Source organism: Triturus cristatus, chromosome 1_1, assembly GCF_964204655.1.
Source record: "Triturus cristatus chromosome 1_1, aTriCri1.1, whole genome shotgun sequence".
Classification (NCBI taxonomy): domain Eukaryota; kingdom Metazoa; phylum Chordata; class Amphibia; order Caudata; family Salamandridae; genus Triturus; species Triturus cristatus.
In genome coordinates this window covers 778,513,274-778,534,177 of record NC_140579.1, presented here as the reverse complement: position 1 = coordinate 778,534,177, position 20,904 = coordinate 778,513,274, and positions in this window count along the sequence as shown.

Genomic DNA, 20,904 nt, shown 5'->3' with positions numbered 1-20,904 from the left:
GGGGTCGTGCTGGGCGTAGTGTTTTAGGGTTTAGGGCACTGCAGTGGTGTTTGTGTAGTGTGAAGGGTCGTGCTGAGGGTGGTGTTTTAGGCTTTAGGGCAGTACAGTGGTGTTCAGGCAGTGTAGGGGGTCGTGCTGGGGGCTCTGTTTCAGGGTTTAGGGTAGTGAAGTGGTGTTAGGGCAGAGTAGGGGGTTGTGCTGGGGTGGTGTTTCAGGGTTTAGGGCAGTGCAGTGGTGTTCGGGCAGTGTAGGGGTTCTTGCAGGGGGGTGGTGTTTCAGGGATTAGGGCAGTGCAGTGGTGTTCGGGCAGTGTAGGGGTCGTGCAGGGGGCTGGTGATTCAGGGTTTAGAACAGTGCAGTGGTGTTCGGGCAGTGTAGGTGGTTGTGCTGGGAGTGGTGCTTCAGGATTTAGGGAAGTGCAGTGGTGTTCGGGCAGTGTAGGGGTCTTGCTGGGGGTGGTGTTTCAGGGTTTATGGCAGTGCAGTGATGTTCGGGCAGTGTATGGGGTCATGCTAGGTGTGGTGTTTTAGGGTTTAGGGCAGTGCAGTGGTGTTCGAGCAGTTTAGGGGTCATGCTGGGGGTGGTGTTTCAGGGTTTAGGGCAGTGCAGTGGTGTTCGGGCAGTGTAGGGTGTCGTGCTGGGGGTAGTGTTTTAGGGTTTAGGGTAGTGCAGTGGTGTTTGTGTAGTGTATGGGGTCGTGCTGAGCGTGGTGTTTTAGGCTTTAGGGCAGTGCAGTGGTGTCCGGGCAGTGTAGGGTGTGGTGCTGGGGGCTGTGTTCCAAGGTTTAGGGTAGTGCAGTGGTGTTCGAGCAGTGTAGGGGGTTGTGCTGGGGTGGTGTTTCAGGGTTTAGGGCAGTGCAGTGGTGGTCGGGCAGTGAAGGGGGTCGTGCGTGGGTGGTGTTTCAGGGTTTAGGGCAGTGCAGTGGTGTTCGGGCACTGTAGGGGGTCATGGAGGGGGTTGGTGTTTCAGGGATTAGGGCAGTGCAGTGGTGTTCGGGCAGTGTAGGGGGTCATGCAGGGGGCTGGTGTTTCTGGGTTTATGGCAGTACAGTGGTGTTCGGGCAGTGTAGGGGGTCGTATAGGGATATGGTGTTTCAGGGTTTAGAGCAGTGCAGTGGTGTTCGGTCAGTGTAGGGGGTCGTGCAGGGGGTAGAGTTTCAGGGTTTAGGGCAGTGCAGTGGTGTTCGGGCAGTGTAGGGGGTCATGCTTGGGGTAGTGTTTCTGGGTTTAGGGCAGTACAGTGGTGTTCGGGCAGTGTAGGGGGTCGTCCAGGGGTGGTGTTTCAGTGTTTAGGGCAGTGCAGTGGTGTTCGGGCACTGTAGGGGGTCATTCTGGGGCTGGTGTTTCAGGGTATAGGGCAGTGCAGTGGTGTTAGGACAGTGTACGGGGTCGTGCAGGGGTAGAGTTTCAGGGTTTAGGGCAGTGCAGTGGTGTTCGGGCAGTATAGGGGGTCATGCTTGGGGTGGTGTTTCTGGGTTTAGGGCAGAACAGTGGTGTTCGGGCAGTGTAGGGGGTCGTCCAGGGGTGGTGTTTCAGTGTTTAGGGCAGTGCAGTGGTGTTCGGGCAGTGTAGGGGTCGTACTGGGGGTGGTGTTTCAGGGTTTAGGGCAGTGCAGTGGTGTGTTCTGGCAGTGTAGGGGGTCGTGCAGGGGTAGTGTTTTAGGGTTTAGGGCAGTGCAGTGGTGTTCGGGTAGTGTAGGGGGTCGTGCTGGGGTAGTGTTTTAGGGTTTAGGGTAGTGGATTGGTGATTGTGTAGTGAAGGAGGTCGTGCTGGGGGTAGTGTTTTAGGGTTTAGGCCAGTGCAGTGGTGTTTGTGTAGTGTAGGGGGTCGTGCTGAGGGTGGTGTTTTATGCTTTAGGGCAGTGCAGTGGTGTTCGGGCAGTGTAGGGGGTCCTGCTGGGGACTCTGTTTCAGAATTTAGGGTGGTGCAGTGGTGTTAGGGCAGTGTAGAGGGTCGGGCTGGGGGTGGTGTTTCAGGGTTTAGGGCAGTGCAGTGGTGTTCGGGCAGTGTAGGGGTTCTTGCAGGGGGGTGGTGTTTCAGGGATTAGGCCAGTGCAGTGGTGTTCAGGCAATGTAGGGGTCGTGCTGGGAGTGGTGCTTCAGGATTTAGGGAAGTGCAGTGGTGTTCGGGCAGTGTAGGGGTCTTTCTGGGGGTGGTGTTTCAGGGTTTATGGCAGTGCAGTGGTTTTCGGGCAGTGTATGGGGTCATGCTGGGTGTGGTGTTTTAGGGTTTAGGGCAGTGCAGTGGTGTTCGGGCAGTGTAGGGGGTCGTGCAGGGGGCAGGTGTTTCAGGGTTTAGGGCAGTGCAGTGGTGTTCGGGCAGTGTAGGTGTTTCAGGGTTTAGGGCAGTGCAGTTGTGTTCGGGCAGTGTAGGGGTCGTGGAGGGGGCAGGTGTTTCAGGGTTTTGGGCAGTGCAGTGGTGTTCGCGCATTGTAGGGGGTCGTGCTGGGGCTGGTGTTTCAGGGTTTAGGGCAGTGCAGTGGTGTTCAGACAGTGTAGGGAGTCATGCTGGGGGTAGAGATTCAGGGTTAAGGGCAGTGCAGTGGTGTTTGGGCAGTGTATGGGGTCGTGCTGGGAGTGGTGCTTCAGGGTTTAGGTTAGTGCAGTAGCGTTCGGGCAGTGTAGGGGGTCGTGCTGGGGGTGGTGCTTCAGGGTTTAGGGCAGTGCAGTAGTGTTCAGGCAGTGTAGGGGGTCATGCTGAGGGTGGTGTTTTAGGCTTTAGGGCAGAACAGTGGTGTTCGGGCAGTGTAGGGGGTCATGCTGGGGGCTCTGTTTCAGGGTTAAGGGTAGTGTAGTGGTGTTGGGCAGTGCAGGGGGTCGTGCTGGGGGTGGTGTTTCAGGGTTTAGGGAAGTGCAGTGGTGTTCGGGCAGTGTAGGGGTTCTTGCAGGGGAGTGGTGTTTCAGGGATTAGGGCAGTGCAGTGGTGTTCGGGCAGTGTAGGGGGTCGTGCAGGGGGCTGGTGTTTCAGGGTTTAGAGCAGTGCAGTGGTGTTCGGGCAGTGTAGGAGGTCGTGCAGGGGGCTGGTGTTTCAGGGTTTAGGGCAGTGCAGTGGTGTTCGGGCAGTGTAGGGGGTCGTACAGGGGTATGGTGTTTCAGGGTTTAGGGCAGTGCAGTGGTGATCGGGCAGTGTAGGGGGTTGTACTGGGGTTAGAGTTTCAGCGATTAGGGCAGTGCAGTGGTGTTCAGGCAGTGTAGGGGGTTGTGCTGGAAGTGGTGCTTCAGGATTAAGGGAAGTGCAGTGGTGTTTGGGCAGTGTAGGGGTCATGCTGGTGGTGGTGTTTCAGGGTTTAGGGCAGTGCAGTGGTGTTTGTGTAGTGTAGGGGGTCGTGCTGAGCGTGGTGTTTCAGGCTTTAGGGCAGTGCAGTGGTGTCCAGGCAGTGTAGGGTGTGGTGCTGGGGGCTGTGTTTCAGGGTTTAGGGTAGTGCAGTGGTGTTCGAGCAATGTAGGGGGTCGTGCTGGGGGTGGTGTTTCAGGGTTTAGGGCAGTGCTGTGGTGTGGTGGTCGGGCAGTGTAGGGGGTCGTGCGTGGGTGGTGTTTCAGGGTTTAGGGCAGTGCAGTGGTGTTCGGGCACTGTAGGGGGTCGTGCAGGGGGCTGGTGTTTCATGGTTTAGGGCAGTGCAGTGGTGTTCGGGCAGTATAGGGGGTCGTGCAGGGGGCTGGTGTTTCTGGGTTTATGGCAGTACAGTGGTGTTCGGGCAGTTTAGGGGACTTGCTGGGGATGGTGTTATAGAGTTTAGGACAGTGCAGTGGTGTTCGGGCAGTGTAGGGTGGTCGTGCAGGGGGCTGGTGTTTCAGGGTTTAGGGCAGTGCAGTGGTGTTCGGGCAGTGTAGGGTGTCATGCAAGGGGCAGTTGTTTCAGGGTTTAGGGCAGTGCAGTGGTGTTCAGGAACTGTAGGGGGTCGTGCTAATGCTGGGGTTTCAGGGTTTAGGGCAGTGCAGTGGTGTTCGGACAGTGTAGGGGGTTGTGCTGGGAGTGGTGCTTCAGGGTTTAGGGCAGTGCAGTAGTGTTCAGGCAGTGTAGGGGGTCATGCTGGGGGTGGTGTTTCAGGGTTTAGGGCAGTGTAATGGTGTTTGGGTAGTGTCAGGGGTCGTGCTGGGGGTAGTGTTTCAGGTTTTAGGGCAGTGCAGTTGTGTTCGGGCAGTGTAGGGGTCTTGCTGGGGGTGGTGTTTCAGGGTTTAGGTCAGTGCAGTGGTGTTCGGGCAGTGTATTGGGTCATGCTGGGGGCTGTGCTTCAGCGTTTAGGGTAGTGCAGTGGTGTTCGGGCAGTATTGGCGTCGTGCGGGGTGGTGTTTCAGGGTTTAGGGCAGTGCTGTGGTGTTCGGGCAGTGTAGGGGGTCATGCAGGCAGGGGGGTGCTGTTTCAGGGATTAGGGTAGTGCAGTGGTGTTTGGGCAGTGTAGGGAGTCGTGCAGGGGGCTGGTGTTTCAGGGTTTAGGGCAGTGCAGTGGTGTTCGGGCAGTGTAGGGGGCCGTGCAGTGGGGTAGTTTTTCAGGGATTAGGGCAGTGCAGTGGTGTTCGGTCAGTGTACGGGGTCGTTCTGGGGCTGGTGTTTCATGGTTTAGGGCAGTGCAGTGGTGTTTGGGCAGTGTAGGGGGCCATGCAGGGGGGTAGTGTTTCAGGGATTAGGGCAGTGCAGTGGTGTTCGGGCAGTGTAGGGGGTCATGCTGGGGGTGGTGTTTCTGGGTTTAGGGCAGTACTGTGGTGTTCGGGCAGTGTAGGGGGTCATGCAGGGGTGGTGTTTCAGGGTTTAGGGCACTGCGATGGTGCTCTGGCAGTGTAGGGGGTCGTGCAGGGGGTGGTGTTTCAGTGTTTAGGGCAGTACAGTGGTGTTCGGGCAGTGTAGGGGGTCGTGCTGAGGGTGGTGTTTCAGGGTTTAGGGTAGTGCAGTGGTGTTCGGGCAGTGTAGGGGGTCGTGCTGGGGGTGGTGTTTCAGGGTTTAGGGCAGTGCAGTGGTGTTCGGGCAGTGTAGTGGGTCGTGCGGGGGGTGGTGTTTCAGGGTTTAGGCAGTGCAGTGGTGTGTTCTGGCAGTGTAGGGGGTCGTGCAGAGGTAGTGTTTTAGGGTTTAGGGTAGTTCAGTGGTGTTCGGGAAGTGTAGGGGGTCATGCTGGGTGCAGTGTTTTAGGGTTTAGGGTAGTGCATTGGTGATTGAGTAGCGAAGGGGGTCGTGCTGGGGGTAGTGTTTTAGGGTTTAGGGCAGTGCAGTGGTGTTTGTGTAGTGTAGAGGGTCGTGCTGAGGGTGGTGTTTTAGGCTTTAGGGCAGTACAGTGGTGTTCGGGCAGTGTAGGGGGTCGTGCTGGGGGCTCTGTTTCAGGGTTTAGGGTAGTGCAGTGGTGTTAGGGCAGTGTAGGGGGTCGTGCTGGGGGTGGTGTTTCAGGGTTTAGGGCAGTGCAGTGGTGTTCAGGCAGTGTAGGGATTCTTGCAGGGGGGTGGTGTTTCAGGGATTAGGGCAGTGCAGTGGTGTTCGGGCAGTGTAGGGGGTTGAGGAGGGGGCTGGTGTTTCAGGGTTTAGAGCAGTGCAGTGGTGTTCGGGCAGTGTAGGAGGTCGTGCAGGGGGCTGGTGTTTCAGGGTTTAGGGCAGTGCAGTGGTGTTCGGGCAGTGTAGTGGGTCGTGCGGGGGTGGCGTTTCAGGGTTTAGGGCAGTGCAGTGGTGTGTTCTGGCAGTGTAGGGGGTCATGCAGGGGTAGTGTTTTAGGTTTTAGGGTAGTGCAGTGGTGTCCGGGAAGTGTAGGGGGTCATGCTGGGTGTAGTGTTTTAGGGTTTAGGGTAGTGCATTGGTGATTGAGTAGTGAAGGGGGTCGTGCTGGGGGTAGTGTTTTAGGGTTTAGGGCAGTGCAGTGGTGTTTGTGTAGTGTAGAGGGTCATGCTGAGGGTGGTGTTTTAGGCTTTAGGGCAGTACAGTGGTGTTCGGGCAGTGTAGGGGCTCATGCTGGGGGCTCTGTTTCAGGGTTAAGGGTAGTGTAGTGGTGTTAGGGCAGTGCAGGGGGTCGTGCTGGGGGTGGTGTTTCAGGGTTTAGGGAAGTGCAGTGGTGTTCGGGCAGTGTAGGGGTTCTTGCAGGGGGGTGGTGTTTCAGGGATTAGGGCAGTGCAGTGGTGTTCGGGCAGTGTAGGGGGTCGTGCAGGGGGCTGGTGTTTCAGGGTTTAGAGCAGTGCAGTGGTGTTCGGGCAGTGTAGGAGGTCGTGCAGGGGGCTGGTGTTTCAGGGTTTAGGGCAGTGCAGTGGTGTTCGGGCAGTGTAGGGGGTCGTACAGGGGTATGGTGTTTCAGGGTTTAGGGCAGTGCAGTGGTGATCGGGCAGTGTAGGGGGTTGTACTGGGGTTAGAGTTTCAGCGATTAGGGCAGTGCAGTGGTGTTCAGGCAGTGTAGGGGGTTGTGCTGGAAGTGGTGCTTCAGGATTTAGGGAAGTGCAGTGGTGTTTGGGCAGTGTAGGGGTCATGCTGGTGGTGGTGTTTCAGGGTTTAGGGCAGTGCAGTGGTGTTTGTGTAGTGTAGGGGGTCATGCTGAGCGTGGTGTTTCAGGCTTTAGGGCAGTGCAGTGGTGTCCAGGCAGTGTAGGGTGTGGTGCTGGGGGCTGTGTTTCAGGGTTTAGGGTAGTGCAGTGGTGTTCGAGCAATGTAGGGGGTCCTGCTGGGGGTGGTGTTTCAGGGTTTAGGGCAGTGCTGTGGTGTGGTGGTCGGGCAGTGTAGGGGGTCGTGCGTGGGTGGTGTTTCAGGGTTTAGGGCAGTGCAGTGGTGTTCAGGCACTGTAGGGGGTCGTGCAGGGGGCTGGTGTTTCATGGTTTAGGGCAGTGCAGTGGTGTTCGGGCAGTATAGGGGGTCGTGCAGGGGGCTGGTGTTTCTGGGTTTATGGCAGTACAGTGGTGTTCGGGCAGTTTAGGGGACTTGCTGGGGATGGTGTTATAGAGTTTAGGGCAGTGCAGTGGTGTTCGGGCAGTGTAGGGGGTCGTGATGGAGGTGGTGTTTCAGGGTTTATGGTAGTGCAGTGGTGTTCAGGCAGTGTATGGGGTCATGCTGGGTGTGGTGTTTTAGGGTTTAGGGCAGTGCAGTGGTGTTCGGGCAGTGTAAGGGGTCATGCTGGGGGTGGTGGATTCAGGGTTTAGGGCAGTGCAGTCGTGTTTGGGCAGTGTATGGGGTCATGCTGGGTGTGGTGTTTTAGGGTTTAGGACAGAGCAGTGGTATTCGGGCAGAGTAGGGGGTCGTGCAGGGGAGTGGTGTTTCAGGGTTTTAGGGCAGTGCAGTTGTGTTCGGGCAGTGTAGGGGGTCGTTCAGGAGGGTGGTTTTTCAGGGTTTAGGGCAGTGCAGTGGAGTTCGGGCAGTGTAGGGGGTTGTGCAGGGGGCTGGTGTTTCAGGGTTTAGGGCAGGGCCGTGGTGTTCGGGCAGTGTAGGGGGTCATGCTGGGGGTGGTGTTTCTGGGTTTAGGGCAGTACAGTGGTGTTCGGGCAGTGTAGGGGGTCATGCAGGGGTGGTGTTTCAGGGTTTAGGGCAGTGCGATGGTGCTCGGGCAGTGTAGGGGGTCGTGCAGGGGGTGGTGTTTCAGTGTTTAGGGCAGTACAGTGGTGTTCGGGCAGTGTAGGGGGTCGTGCTGAGGGTGGTGTTTCAGGGTTTAGGGTAGTGCAGTGGTGTTCGGGCAGTGTAGGGGGTCGTGCTGGGGGTGGTGTTTCAGGGTTTAGGGCAGTGCAGTGGTGTTCGGGCAGTGTAGTGGGTCGTGCGGGGGTGGTGTTTCTGGGTTTAGGCAGTGCAGTGGTGTGTTCTGGCAGTGTAGGGGGTCGTGCAGGGGTAGTGTTTTAGGGTTTAGGGTAGTTCAGTGGTGTTTGGGAAGTGTAGGGGGTCATGCTGGGTGCAGTGTTTTAGGGTTTAGGGTAGTGCATTGGTGATTGTGTAGCGAAGGGGGTCGTGCTGGGGGTAGTGTTTTAGGGTTTAGGGCAGTGCAGTGGTGTTTGTGTAGTGTAGAGGGTCGTGCTGAGGGTGGTGTTTTAGGCTTTAGGGCAGTACAGTGGTGTTCGGGCAGTGTAGGGGGTCGTGCTGGGGGCTCTGTTTCAGGGTTTAGGGTAGTGCAGTGGTGTTAGGGCAGTGTAGGGGGTCGTGCTGGGGGTGGTGTTTCAGGGTTTAGGGCAGTGCAGTGGTGTTCAGGCAGTGTAGGGATTCTTGCAGGGGGGTGGTGTTTCAGGGATTAGGGCAGTGCAGTGGTGTTCGGGCAGTGTAGGGGGTCGAGGAGGGGGCTGGTGTTTCAGGGTTTAGAGCAGTGCAGTGGTGTTCGGGCAGTGTAGGAGGTCGTGCAGGGGGCTGGTGTTTCAGGGTTTAGGGCAGTGCAGTGGTGTTCGGGCAGTGTAGTGGGTCGTGCGGGGGTGGTGTTTCAGGGTTTAGGGCAGTGCAGTGGTGTGTTCTGGCAGTGTAGGGGGTCATGCAGGGGTAGTGTTTTAGGTTTTAGGGTAGTGCAGTGGTGTCCGGGAAGTGTAGGGGGTCATGCTGGGTGTAGTGTTTTAGGGTTTAGGGTAGTGCATTGGTGATTGAGTAGTGAAGGGGGTCGTGCTGGGGGTAGTGTTTTAGGGTTTAGGGCAGCGCAGTGGTGTTTGTGTAGTGTAGAGGGTCATGCTGAGGGTGGTGTTTTAGGCTTTAGGGCAGTACAGTGGTGTTCGGGCAGTGTAGGGGGTCATGCTGGGGGCTCTGTTTCAGGGTTAAGGGTAGTGTAGTGGTGTTAGGGCAGTGCAGGGGGTCGTGCTGGGGGTGGTGTTTCAGGTTTTAGGGAAGTGCAGTGGTGTTCGGGCAGTGTAGGGGTTCTTGCAGGGGGTGGTGTTTCAGGGATTAGGGCAGTGCAGTGGTGTTCGGGCAGTGTAGGGGGTCGTGCAGGGGGCTGGTGTTTCAGGGTTTAGAGCAGTGCAGTGGTGTTCGGGCAGTGTAGGAGGTCGTGCAGGGGGCTGGTGTTTCAGGGTTTAGGGCAGTGCAGTGGTGTTCGGGCAGTTTAGGGGGTCGTACAGGGGTATGGTGTTTCAGGGTTTAGGGCAGTGCAGTGGTGATCGGGCAGTGTAGGGGGTTGTACTGGGGTTAGAGTTTCAGCGATTAGGGCAGTGCAGTGGTGTTCAGGCAGTGTAGGGGGTTGTGCTGGAAGTGGTGCTTCAGGATTAAGGGAAGTGCAGTGGTGTTTGGGCAGTGTAGGGGTCATGCTGGTGGTGGTGTTTCAGGGTTTAGGGCAGTGCAGTGGTGTTTGTGTAGTGTAGGGGGTCGTGCTGAGCGTGGTGTTTCAGGCTTTAGGGCAGTGCAGTGGTGTCCAGGCAGTGTAGGGTGTGGTGCTGGGGGCTGTGTTTCAGGGTTTAGGGTAGTGCAGTGGTGTTCGAGCAATGTAGGGGGTCGTGCTGGGGGTGGCGTTTCAGGGTTTAGGGCATTGCTGTGGTGTGGTGGTCGGGCAGTGTAGGGGGTCGTGCGTGGGTGGTGTTTCAGGGTTTAGGGCAGTGCAGTGGTGTTCGGGCACTGTAGGGGGTCGTGCAGGGGGCTGGTGTTTCATGGTTTAGGGCAGTGCAGTGGTGTTCGGGCAGTATAGGGGGTCGTGCAGGGGGCTGGTGTTTCTGGGTTTATGGCAGTACAGTGGTGTTCGGGCAGTTTAGGGGACTTGCTGGGGATGGTGTTATAGAGTTTAGGGCCGTGCAGTGGTGTTCGGGCAGTGTAGGGTGGTCGTGCAGGGGGCTGGTGTTTCAGGGTTTAGGGCAGTGCAGTGGTGTTCGGGCAGTGTAGGGTGTCATGCAAGGGGCAGTTGTTTCAGGGTTTAGGGCAGTGCAGTGGTGTTCAGGCACTGTAGGGGGTCGTGCTAATGCTGGGGTTTCAGGGTTTAGGGCAGTGCAGTGGTGTTCGGACAGTGTAGGGGGTTGTGCTGGGAGTGGTGCTTCAGGGTTTAGGGCAGTGCAGTAGTGTTCAGGCAGTGTAGGGGGTCATGCTGGGGGTGGTGTTTCAGGGTTTAGGGCAGTGTAATGGTGTTTGGGTAGTGTCAGGGGTCGTGCTGGGGGTAGTGTTTCAGGTTTTAGGGCAGTGCAGTGGTGTTCGGGCAGTGTAGGGGTCTTGCTGGGGGTGGTGTTTCAGGGTTTAGGTCAGTGCAGTGGTGTTCGGGCAGTGTATTGGGTCATGCTGGGGGCTGTGCTTCAGCGTTTAGGGTAGTGCAGTGGTGTTCGGGCAGTATTGGCGTCGTGCGGGGTGGTGTTTCAGGGTTTAGGGCAGTGCTGTGGTGTTCGGGCAGTGTAGGGGGTCATGCAGGCAGGGGGGTGCTGTTTCAGGGATTAGGGTAGTGCAGTGGTGTTTGGGCAGTGTAGGGAGTCGTGCAGGGGGCTGGTGTTTCAGGGTTTAGGGCAGTGCAGTGGTGTTCGGGCAGTGTAGGGGGCCGTGCAGTGGGGTAGTTTTTCAGGGATTTGGGCAGTGCAGTGGTGTTCGGTCAGTGTACGGGGTCGTTCTGGGGCTGGTGTTTCATGGTTTAGGGCAGTGCAGTGGTGTTTGGGCAGTGTAGGGGGCCATGCAGGGGGGTAGTGTTTCAGGGATTGGGGCAGTGCAGTGGTGTTCGGGCAGTGTAGGGGGTCATGCTGGGGGTGGTGTTTCTGGGTTTAGGGCAGTACAGTGGTGTTCGGGCAGTGTAGGGGGTCATGCAGGGGTGGTGTTTCAGGGTTTAGGGCAGTGCGATGGTGCTCGGGCAGTGTAGGGGGTCGTGCAGGGGGTGGTGTTTCAGTGTTTAGGGCAGTACAGTGGTGTTCGGGCAGTGTAGGGGGTCGTGCTGAGGGTGGTGTTTCAGGGTTTAGGGTAGTGCAGTGGTGTTCGGGCAGTGTAGGGGGTCGTACTGGGGGTGGTGTTTCAGGGTTTAGGGCAGTGCAGTGGTGTTCGGGCAGTGTAGTGGGTCGTGCGGGGGGTGGTGTTTCAGGGTTTAGGCAGTGCAGTGGTGTGTTCTGGCAGTGTAGGGGGTCGTGCAGGGGTAGTGTTTTAGGGTTTAGGGTAGTTCAGTGGTGTTCGGGAAGTGTAGGGGGTCATGCTGGGTGCAGTGTTTTAGGGTTTAGGGTAGTGCATTGGTGATTGTGTAGCGAAGGGGGTCGTGCTGGGGGTAGTGTTTTAGGGTTTAGGGCAGTGCAGTGGTGTTTGTGTAGTGTAGAGGGTCGTGCTGAGGGTGGTGTTTTAGGCTTTAGGGCAGTACAGTGGTGTTCGGGCAGTGGAGGGGGTCGTGCTGGGGGCTCTGTTTCAGGGTTTAGGGTAGTGCAGTGGTGTTAGGGCAGTGTAGGGGGTCGTGCTGGGGGTGGTGTTTCAGGGTTTAGGGCAGTGCAGTGGTGTTCAGGCAGTGTAGGGATTCTTGCAGGGGGGTGGTGTTTCAGGGATTAGGGCAGTGCAGTGGTGTTCGGGCAGTGTAGGGGGTCGAGGAGGGGGCTGGTGTTTCAGGGTTTAGAGCAGTGCAGTGGTGTTCGGGCAGTGTAGGAGGTCGTGCAGGGGGCTGGTGTTTCAGGGTTTAGGGCAGTGCAGTGGTGTTCGGGCAGTGTAGTGGGTCGTGCGGGGGTGGTGTTTCAGGGTTTAGGGCAGTGGTGTGTTCTGGCAGTGTAGGGGGTCATGCAGGGGTAGTGTTTTAGGTTTTAGGGTAGTGCAGTGGTGTCCGGGAAGTGTAGGGGGTCATGCTGGGTGTAGTGTTTTAGGGTTTAGGGTAGTGCATTGGTGATTGAGTAGTGAAGGGGGTCGTGCTGGGGGTAGTGTTTTAGGGTTTAGGGCAGTGCAGTGGTGTTTGTGTAGTGTAGAGGGTAATGCTGAGGGTGGTGTTTTAGGCTTTAGGGCAGTACAGTGGTGTTCGGGCAGTGTAGGGGGTCATGCTGGGGGCTCTGTTTCAGGGTTAAGGGTAGTGTAGTGGTGTTAGGGCAGTGCAGGGGGTCGTGCTGGGGGTGGTGTTTCAGGGTTTAGGGAAGTGCAGTGGTGTTCGGGCAGTGTAGGGGTTCTTGCAGGGGGGTGGTGTTTCAGGGATTAGGGCAGTGCAGTGGTGTTCGGGCAGTGTAGGGGGTCGTGCAGGGGGCTGGTGTTTCAGGGTTTAGAGCAGTGCAGTGGTGTTCGGGCAGTGTAGGCGGTCGTGCAGGGGGCTGGTGTTTCAGGGTTTAGGGCAGTGCAGTGGTGTTCGGGCAGTGTAGGGGGTCGTACAGGGGTATGGTGTTTCAGGGTTTAGGGCAGTGCAGTGGTGATCGGGCAGTGTAGGGGGTTGTACTGGGGTTAGAGTTTCAGCGATTAGGGCAGTGCAGTGTTGTTCAGGCAGTGTAGGGGGTTGTGCTGGTAGTGGTGCTTCAGGATTTAGGGAAGTGCAGTGGTGTTTGGGCAGTGTAGGGGTCATGCTGGTGGTGGTGTTTCAGGGTTTAGGGCAGTGCAGTGGTGTTTGTGTAGTGTAGGGGGTCATGCTGAGCGTGGTCATTCAGGCTTTAGGGCAGTGCAGTGGTGTCCAGGCAGTGGTGGGGTTGGTGCTGGGGGCTGTGTTTCAGGGTTTAGGGTAGTGCAGTGGTGTTCGAGCAATGTAGGGGGTCGTGCTGGGGGTGGTGTTTCAGGGTTTAGGGCAGTGCTGTGGTGTGGTGGTCGGGCAGTGTAGGGGGTCGTGCGTGGGTGGTGTTTCAGGGTTTAGGGCAGTGCAGTGGTGTTCAGGCACTGTAGGGGGTCGTGCAGGGGGCTGGTGTTTCATGGTTTAGGGCAGTGCAGTGGTGTTCGGGCAGTATAGGGGGTCGTGCAGGGGGCTGGTGTTTCTGGGTTTATGGCAGTACAGTGGTGTTCGGGCAGTTTAGGGGACTTGCTGGGGATGGTGTTATAGAGTTTAGGGCAGTGCAGTGGTGTTCGGGCAGTGTAGGGGGTCGTGATGGAGGTGGTGTTTCAGGGTTTATGGTAGTGCAGTGGTGTTCAGGCAGTGTATGGGGTCATGCTGGGTGTGGTGTTTTAGGGTTTAGGGCAGTGCAGTGGTGTTCGGGCAGTGTAAGGGGTCATGCTGGGGGTGGTGGATTCAGGGTTTAGGGCAGTGCAGTCGTGTTTGGGCAGTGTATGGGGTCATGCTGGGTGTGGTGTTTTAGGGTTTAGGACAGAGCAGTGGTATTCGGGCAGAGTAGGGGGTCGTGCAGGGGAGTGGTGTTTCAGGGTTTTAGGGCAGTGCAGTTGTGTTCGGGCAGTGTAGGGGGTCGTGCTGGGGGTAGTGTTTTAGGGTTTAGGGTAGTGCAGTGGTGTCTGTGTAGTGTAGGGGGTCGTGCTGAGCGTGGTGTTTTAGGCTTTAGGGCAGTGCAGTGGTGTCCGGGCAGTGTAGGGTGTGGTGCTGGGGGCTGTGTTTCAGGGTTTAGGGTAGTGCAGTGGTGTTCGAGCAATGTAGGAGGTCGTGCTGGGGGTGGAGTTTCAGGGTTTAGGGCAGTGCAGTGGTGGTCGGGCAGTGTAGGGGGTCGTGCGTGGGTGGTGTTTCAGGGTTTAGGGCAGTGCAGTGGTGTTCGGGCACTGTAGGGGGTCATGCAGGGCGTTGGTGTTTCAGGGATTAGGGCAGTGCAGTGGTGTTTGGGCAGTGTAGGGGGTCGTGCAGGGGGCTGGTGTTTAAGGGTTTAGGGCAGTGCAGTGGTGTTCGAGCAGTTTAGGGGGTCATGCTGGTGGTGGTGGTGTTTCAGGGTTTAGGGCAGTGCAGTGGTGTTCGGGCAGTGTAGGGGGTTGTGCTGGGGGTAGTGTTTTAGGGTTTAGGGTAGTGCAGTGGTGTTTGTGTAGTGTAGGGGGTCGTGCTGAGCTTGGTGTTTTAGGCTTTAGGGCAGTGCAGTGGTGTCCGGGAAGTGTAGGGTGTGGTGCTGGGGGCTGTGTTTCAGGGTTTAGGGTAGTGCAGTGGTGTTCGAGCAATATAGGGGTTCGTGCTGGGGGTGGAGTTTCAGGGTTTTGGGCAGTGCAGTGGTGGTCGGGCAGTGTAGGGGGTCATGCGTGGGTGGTGTTTCAGGGTTTAGGGCAGTGCAGTGGTATTCGGGCATTGTAGGGGGTCATGCAGGGCGTTGGTGTTTCAGGGATTAGGGCAGTGCAGTGGTGTTTGGGCAGTGTAGGGGGTCGTGCCGGGGGCTGGTGTTTCAGGGATTAGGGCAGTGCAGTGGTGTTCGGGCAGTATAGGGTGTCGTGCAGGGGGCTGGTGTTTCAGGTTTTAGAGTAGTGCTGTGGCGTTCGGGCAGTGAAGGAGGTCGTGCAGGGGTATGGTGTTTCAGGGTTTAGGGCAGTGCAGTGGTGATCGGGCAGTGTAGGGGGTTGTACTGGGGTTAGAGTTTCAGGGTTTAGGGCAGTGCAGTGGTGTTCAGGCAGTGTAGGGGGTTGTGCTGGGAGTGGTGCTTCAGGATTTAGGGAAGTACAGTGGTGTTCGGGCAGTGTAGGGGTCTTGCTGGGGGTGGTGTTTCAGGGTTTATGGCAGTGCAGTGGTGTTCGGGCAGTGTATGGGGTCATGCTGGGTGTGGTGTTTTAGGGTTTAGGGCAGTGCAGTGGTGTTCGAGCAGTTTAGGGGGTCATGCTGGTGGTGGTGTTTCAGGGTTTAGGGCAGTGCAGTGGTGTTCGGGCAGTGTAGGTGGTCGTGCTGGGGGTAGTGTTTTAGGGTTTAGGGTAGTGCAATGGTGTCTGTGTAGTGTAGAGGGTCGTGCTGAGCGTGGTGTTTTAGGCTTTAGGGCAGTGCAGTGGTGTCCGGGCAGTGTAGGGTGTGGTGCTGGGGGCTGTGTTTCAGGGTTTAGGGTAGTGCAGTGGTGTTCGAGCAATGTAGGAGGTCGTGCTGGGGGTGGAGTTTCAGGGTTTAGAGCAGTGCAGTGGTGGTCGGGCAGTGTAGGGGGTCGTGCGTGGGCGGTGTTTCAGGGTTTAGGGCAGTGCAGTGGTGTTCGGGCACTGTAGGGGGTCATGCAGGGCGTTGGTGTTTCAGGGATTAGGGCAGTGCAGTGGTGTTTGGGCAGTGTAGGGGGTCGTGCAGGGGGCTGGTGTTTAAGGGTTTAGGGCAGTGCAGTGGTGTTCGAGCAGTGTAGGGGGTCGTGCTGGGGGTAGTGTTTTAGGGTTTAGGGTAGTGCAGTGGTGTTTGTGTAGTGTAGGGGGTCGTGCTGAGCTTGGTGTTTTAGGCTTTAGGGCAGTGCAGTGGTGTCCGGGAAGTATAGGGTGTGGTGCTGGGGGCTGTGTTTCAGGGTTTAGGGTAGTGCAGTGGTGTTCGAGCAATGAGGGGTTCGTGCTGGGGGTGGAGTTTCAGGCTTTAGGGCAGTGCAGTGGTGGTCGGGCAGTGTAGGGGGTCGTGCGTGGGTGGTGTTTCAGGGTTTAGGGCAGTGCAGTGGTATTCGGGCACTGTAGGGGGTCATGCAGGGCGTTGGTGTTTCAGGGATTAGGGCAGTGCAGTGGTGTTTGGGCAGTGTAGGGGGTCGTGCAGGGGGCTGGTGTTTCAGGGTTTAGGGCAGTGCAGTGGTGATCGGGCAGTGTAGGGGGTCGTTCAGGAGGGTGGTGTTTCAGGGTTTATGGTAGTGCAGTGGTGTTCGGGCAGTGTATGAGGTCATGCTGGGTGTGGTGTTTTAGGGTGTAGGGCAGTGCAGTGGTTTTCGGGCAGAGGAGGGGGTCATGCTGGGGGTGGTGGATTCAGGGTTTAGGGCAGTGCAGTCGTGTTTGGGCAGTGTATGGGGTCATGCTGGGTGTGGTGTTTTAGGGTTTAGGGCAGTACAGTGGTGTTCAGGCAGTGTAAGGGGTCATGCAGGGGGTAGTGTTTCAGGGTTTAGGGCAGTGCAGTGGTGTTTGGGCGGTGTAGGGGGTCGTGCAGGGGAGTGGTTTTTCAGCGTTTAGGGCAGTGCAGTGGTGTTCGGGCAGTGTAGGGGGTCGTGTGGGGAGTGGTGTTTCAGGGTTTAGGGCAGTGCAGTGGTGTTCGGGCAGTGTAGGGGGTCTTGCTGAGGGTGGTGTTTTAGGCTTTAGGGCAGTACAGTGGTGTTCGGGCAGTGTAGGGGATCGTGCTGGGGGCTCTGTTTCAGGGTTTAGGGTAGTGCAGTAGTGTTAGGGCAGTGTAGGGGGTCGTGCTGGGGGTGGTGTTTCAGGGTTTAGGGCAGTGCAGTGGTGTTCAGGCAGTGTAGGGGTTCTTGCAGGGGGGTGGTGTTTCAGGGATTAGGGCAGTGCAGTGGTGTTCGGGCAGTGTAGGAGGTCGAGCAGGGGGCTGGTGTTTCAGGGTTTAGAGCTGTGCAGTGGTGTTCGGGCAGTGTAGGAGGTCGTGCAGGGGGCTGGTGTTTCAGGGTTTAGGGCAGTGCAGTGGTGTTTGGGCAGTGTAGGGGGTCATGCTTGGGGTGGAGTTTCTCTGGATTAGGGCAGTGCAGTGGTGTTCGGGCGGTGTAGGGGGTCGTGCAGGGGAGTGGTGTTTCAGGGTTTAGGGCAGTGCAGTTGTGTTCAGGCAGTATAGGGGTCGTTCAGGAGGGTGTTTTTTCAGTGTTTAGGGCAGTGCAGTAGTGTTCGGGCAGTGTAGGGGGTCATGCTGGGGGTGGTGTTTCTGGGTTTAGGGCAGTACAGTGGTGTTCGGGCAGTGTAGGGGGTCGTGCAGGGGTGGTGTTTCAGGCTTTAAGGCAGGGCGGTGGTTCTCAGGCAGTGTAGGGGGTGGTGCAGGGGTGGTGTTTCAGTGTTTAGGGCAGTGCAGTGGTGTTCGGGCAGTGTAGGTGGTCGTGCTGGGGGTGGTGTTTCAGGGTTTAGGGCAGTGCAGTGGTGTTCGGGCAGAGTAGGGGTCGTGCGGGGGGTGGTGTTTCAGGGTTCAGGGCAGTGCAGTGGTGTGTTCTGGCAGTGTAGGGGGTCGTGCAGGGGTAGTGTTTTAGGGTTTAGGGTAGTGCATTGGTGATTGTGTAGTGAAGGGGGTCGTGCTGGGGGTAGTGTTTTAGGGTTTAGGGCAGTGCAGTGGTGTTTGTGTAGTGTAGAGTGTCATGCTGAGGGTGGTGTTTTAGGCTTTAGGACAGTACAGTGGTGTTCGGGCAATGTAGGGGGTCGTGCTGGGGGCTCTGTTTCAGGGTTCAGGGTAGTGCAGTGGTGTTAGGGCAGTGAAGGGGGTCGTGCTGGGGGTGGTGTTTCAGGGTTTAGGGCAGTGCAGTGGTGTTCAGGCAGTGTAGGGGTTTTTTCAGGGGGGTGGTGTTTCAGGGATTAGGGCAGTGCAGTGGTGTTCAGGCAGTGTAGGGGGTCATGCAGGGGGCTGGTGTTTCGGGGTTTAGAGCGGTGCAGTCGTGTTCGGGCAGTGTAGGAGGTCGTGCAGGGGGCTGGTGTTTTAGGGTTTAGGGCAGTGCAGTGGTGTTCAGGCAGTGTAGGGGGTTGTGCTGGGAGTGGTGCTTCAGGATTTAGGGAAGTGCAGTGGTGTTTGGGCAGTGTAGGGGGTCTTGCTGGGGGTGGTGTTTCAGGGTTTATGGCAGTGCAGTGGTGTTCGGGCAGTGTATGGGGTCATGCTGGGTGTGGTGTTTTAGGGTTTAGGGCAGTTCAGTGGTGTTCGAGCAGTTTAGGGGGTCATGCTGGGGGTGGTGTTTCAGGGTTTAGGGCAGTGCAGTGGTGTTCGGGCAGTGTAGGGGGTCGTGCTGGGGGTAGTGTTTTAGGGTTTAGGGTAGTGCAGTGGTGTTTGTGTAGTGTAGGGGGTCGTGCTGAGCATGGTGTTTTAGGCTTTAAGGCAGTGCAGTGGTGTCCGGGCAGTGTAGGGTGTGGTGCTGGCCGCTGTGTTTCAGGGTTTAGGGTAGTGCAGTGGTGTTCGAGCAGTGTAGGGGGTCGTGCTGGGGGTGGTGTTTCAGGGTTTAGGGCAGTGCAGTGGTGGTCAGGCAGTGAAGGGGGTCGTGCGTGGGTGGTGTTTCAGGGTTTAGGGCAGTGAAGTGGTGTTCGGGCACTGTAGGGGGTCATGCAGGGGCTTGGTGTTTCAGGGATTAGGGCAGTGCAGTGGTGTTTGGGCAGTGTAGGGGGTCGTGAAGGGGGCTGGTGTTTCAGTGTTTAGGGCAGTGCAGTGGTGTTTGGGCAGTGTAGGGGGTCGTGCAGGGGGCTGGTGTTTCTGGGTTTTGGGCAGTACAGTGGTGTTCGGGCAGTGTAGGGGCTCGTGCAGGGGTGGTGTTTCAGGGTTTAGGGCAGTGCGGTGGTGCTCGGGCAGTGTAGGGGGTCGTGCAGGGGGTGGTGTTTCAGTGTTCAGGGCAGTGCAGTGGTGTTTGGGCAGTGTAGGGGGTCGTGCTGAAGGTGGTGTTTCAGGGTTTAGGGCAGTGAAGTGGTGTTCTGGCAGTGTAGGGGGTCGTGCAGGGGTAGTGTTTTAGGGTTTATGGTAGTGCAGTGGTGTTCGGGAAGTGTAGGGGGTCGTGCTGGGGGTAGTGTTTTAGGTTTTAGGGTAGTGCATTGGTGATTGTGTAGTGAAGGGGTCGTGCTGGGGTAGTGTTTTAGGGTTTAGGGCACTGCAGTGGTGTTTGTGTAGTGTGAAGGGTCGTGCTGAGGGTGGTGTTTTAGGCTTTAGGGCAGTACAGTGGTGTTCAGGCAGTGTAGGGGGTCGTGCTGGGGGCTCTGTTTCAGGGTTTAGGGTAGTGCAGTGGTGTTAGGGCAGTGTAGGGGGTCGTGCTGGGGGTGGTGTTTCAGGGTTTAGGGCAGTGCAGTGGTGTTCAGGCAGTGAAGGGGTTCTTTCAGGGAGGTGTTGTTTCAGGGATTAGGGCAGTGCAGTGGTGTTCGGGCAGTGTAGGGGGTCGTGCAGGGGGCTGGTGTTTCGGGGTTTAGAGCGGTGCAGTCGTGTTTGGGCAGTGTAGGAGGTCGTGCAGGGGGCTGGTGTTTTAGGGTTTAGGGCAGTGCAGTGGTGTTTGGGCAGTGTAGGGAGTCGTACAGGGGTATGGTGGTTTAGGGCAGTGCAGTGGTGATCGGGCAGTGTAGGGAGGTTGTACTGGGGTTAGAATTTCAGGGTTTAGGGCGGTGCAGTGGTGTTCAGGCATTGTAGGGGGTTGTGCTGGGAGTGGTGCTTCAGGATTTAGGGAAGTGCAGTTGTGTTCGGGCAGTGTAGGGGGTCTTGCTGGGGGTGGTGTTTCAGGGTTTATGGCAGTGCAGTGGTGTTCGGGCAGTGTATGGGGTCATGCTGGGTGTGGTGTTTTAGGGTTTAGGGCAGTTCAGTGGTGTTCGAGCAGTTTAGGGGGTCATGCTGGGGGTGGTGTTTCAGGGTTTAGGGCAGTGCAGTGGTGTTAGGGCAGTGTAAGGGGTCGTGCTGGGGGTAGTGTTTTAGGGTTTAGGGTAGTGCAGTGGTGTTTGTGTAGTGTAGGGGGTCGTGCTGAGCATGGTGTTTTAGGCTTTAAGGCAGTGCAGTGGTGTCCGGGCAGTGTAGGGTGTGGTGCTGGCCGCTGTGTTTCAGGGTTTAGGGTAGTGCAGTGGTGTTCGAGCAGTGTAGTGGGTCGTGCTGGGGGTGGTGTTTCAGGGTTTAAGGCAGTGCAGTGGTGGTCGGGCAGTGAAGGGGGTCGTGCGTGGGTGGTGTTTCAGGGTTTAGGGCAGTGCAGTGGTGTTCGGGCACTGTAGGGGGTCATGCAGGGGCTTGGTGTTTCAGGGATTAGGGCAGTGCAGTGGTGTTTGGGCAGTGTAGGGGGTCGTGCAGGGGGCTGGTGTTTCAGTGTTTAGGGCAGTGCAGTGGTGTTTGGGCAGTGTAGGGGGTCATGCAGGGGGCTGGTGTTTCTGGGTTTTGGGCAGTACAGTGGTGTTCGGGCAGTGTAGGGGGTCGTGCAGGGGTGGTGTTTCAGGGTTTAGGGCAGTGCGGTGGTGCTCGGGCAGTGTAGGGGGTCGTGCAGGGGGTGGTGTTTCAGTGTTCAGGGCAGTGCAGTGGTGTTTGGGCAGTGTAGGGGGTCGTGCTGAGGGTGGTGTTTCAGGGTTTAGGGCAGTGAAGTGGTGTTCTGGCAGTGTAGAGGTTCGTGCAGGGGTAGTGTTTTAGGGTTTATGGTAGTGCAGTGGTGTTCGGGAAGTGTAGGGGGTCGTGCTGGGGGTAGTGTTTTAGGTTTTAGGGTAGTGCATTGGTGATTGTGTAGTGAAGGGGTCGTGCTGGGGGTAGTGTTTTAGGGTTTAGGGCACTGCAGTGGTGTTTGTGTAGTGTGAAGGGTCGTGCTGAGGGTGGTGTTTTAGGCTTTAGGGCAGTACAGTGGTGTTCGGGCAGTGTAGGGGGTCGTGCTGGGGGCTCTGTTTCAGGGTTTAGGGTAGTGCAGTGGTGTTAGGGCAGAGTAGGGGGTTGTGCTGGGGTGGTGATTCAGGGTTTAGGGCAGTGCAGTGGTGTTCGGGCAGTGTAGGGGTTCTTGCAGGGGGGGGGTGTTTCAGGGATTGGGGCAGTGCAGTGGTGTTCGGGCAGTGTAGGGGGTCGTGCAGGGGGCTGGTGATTCAGGGTTTAGAGCAGTGCAGTGGTGGTCGGGCAGTGTAGGGAGTCGTACAGGGGTATGGTGTTTCAGGGTTTAGGGCAGTGCAGTGGTGATCGGACAGTGTAGGGGGTCATACTGGGGTTAGAGTTTTAGGGTTTAGGGCAGTGCAGTGGTGTTCAGGCAGTGTAGGTGGTTGTGCTGGGAGTGGTGCTTCAGGATTTAGGGAAGTGCAGTGGTGTTCGGGCAGTGTAGGGGTCTTGCTGGGGGTGGTGTTTCAGGGTTTATGGCAGTGCAGTGGTGTTCGGGCAGTGTATGGGGTCATGCTAGGTGTGGTGTTTTAGGGTTTAGGGCAGTGCAGTGGTGTTCGAGCAGTTTAGGGGTCATGCTGGGGGTGGTGTTTCAGGGTTTAGGGCAGTGCAGTGGTGTTCGGGCAGTGTAGGGGGTCCTGCTGGGGGTAGTGTTTTAGGGTTTAGGGTAGTGCAGTGGTGTTTGTGTAGTGTATGGGGTCGTGCTGAGCGTGGTGTTTTAGGCTTTAGGGCAGTGCAGTGGTGTCCAGGCAGTGTAGGGTGTGGTGCTGGGGGCTGTGTTTCAGGGTTTAGGGTGGTGCAGTGGTGTTCCAGCAGTGTAGAGGGTCGTGCT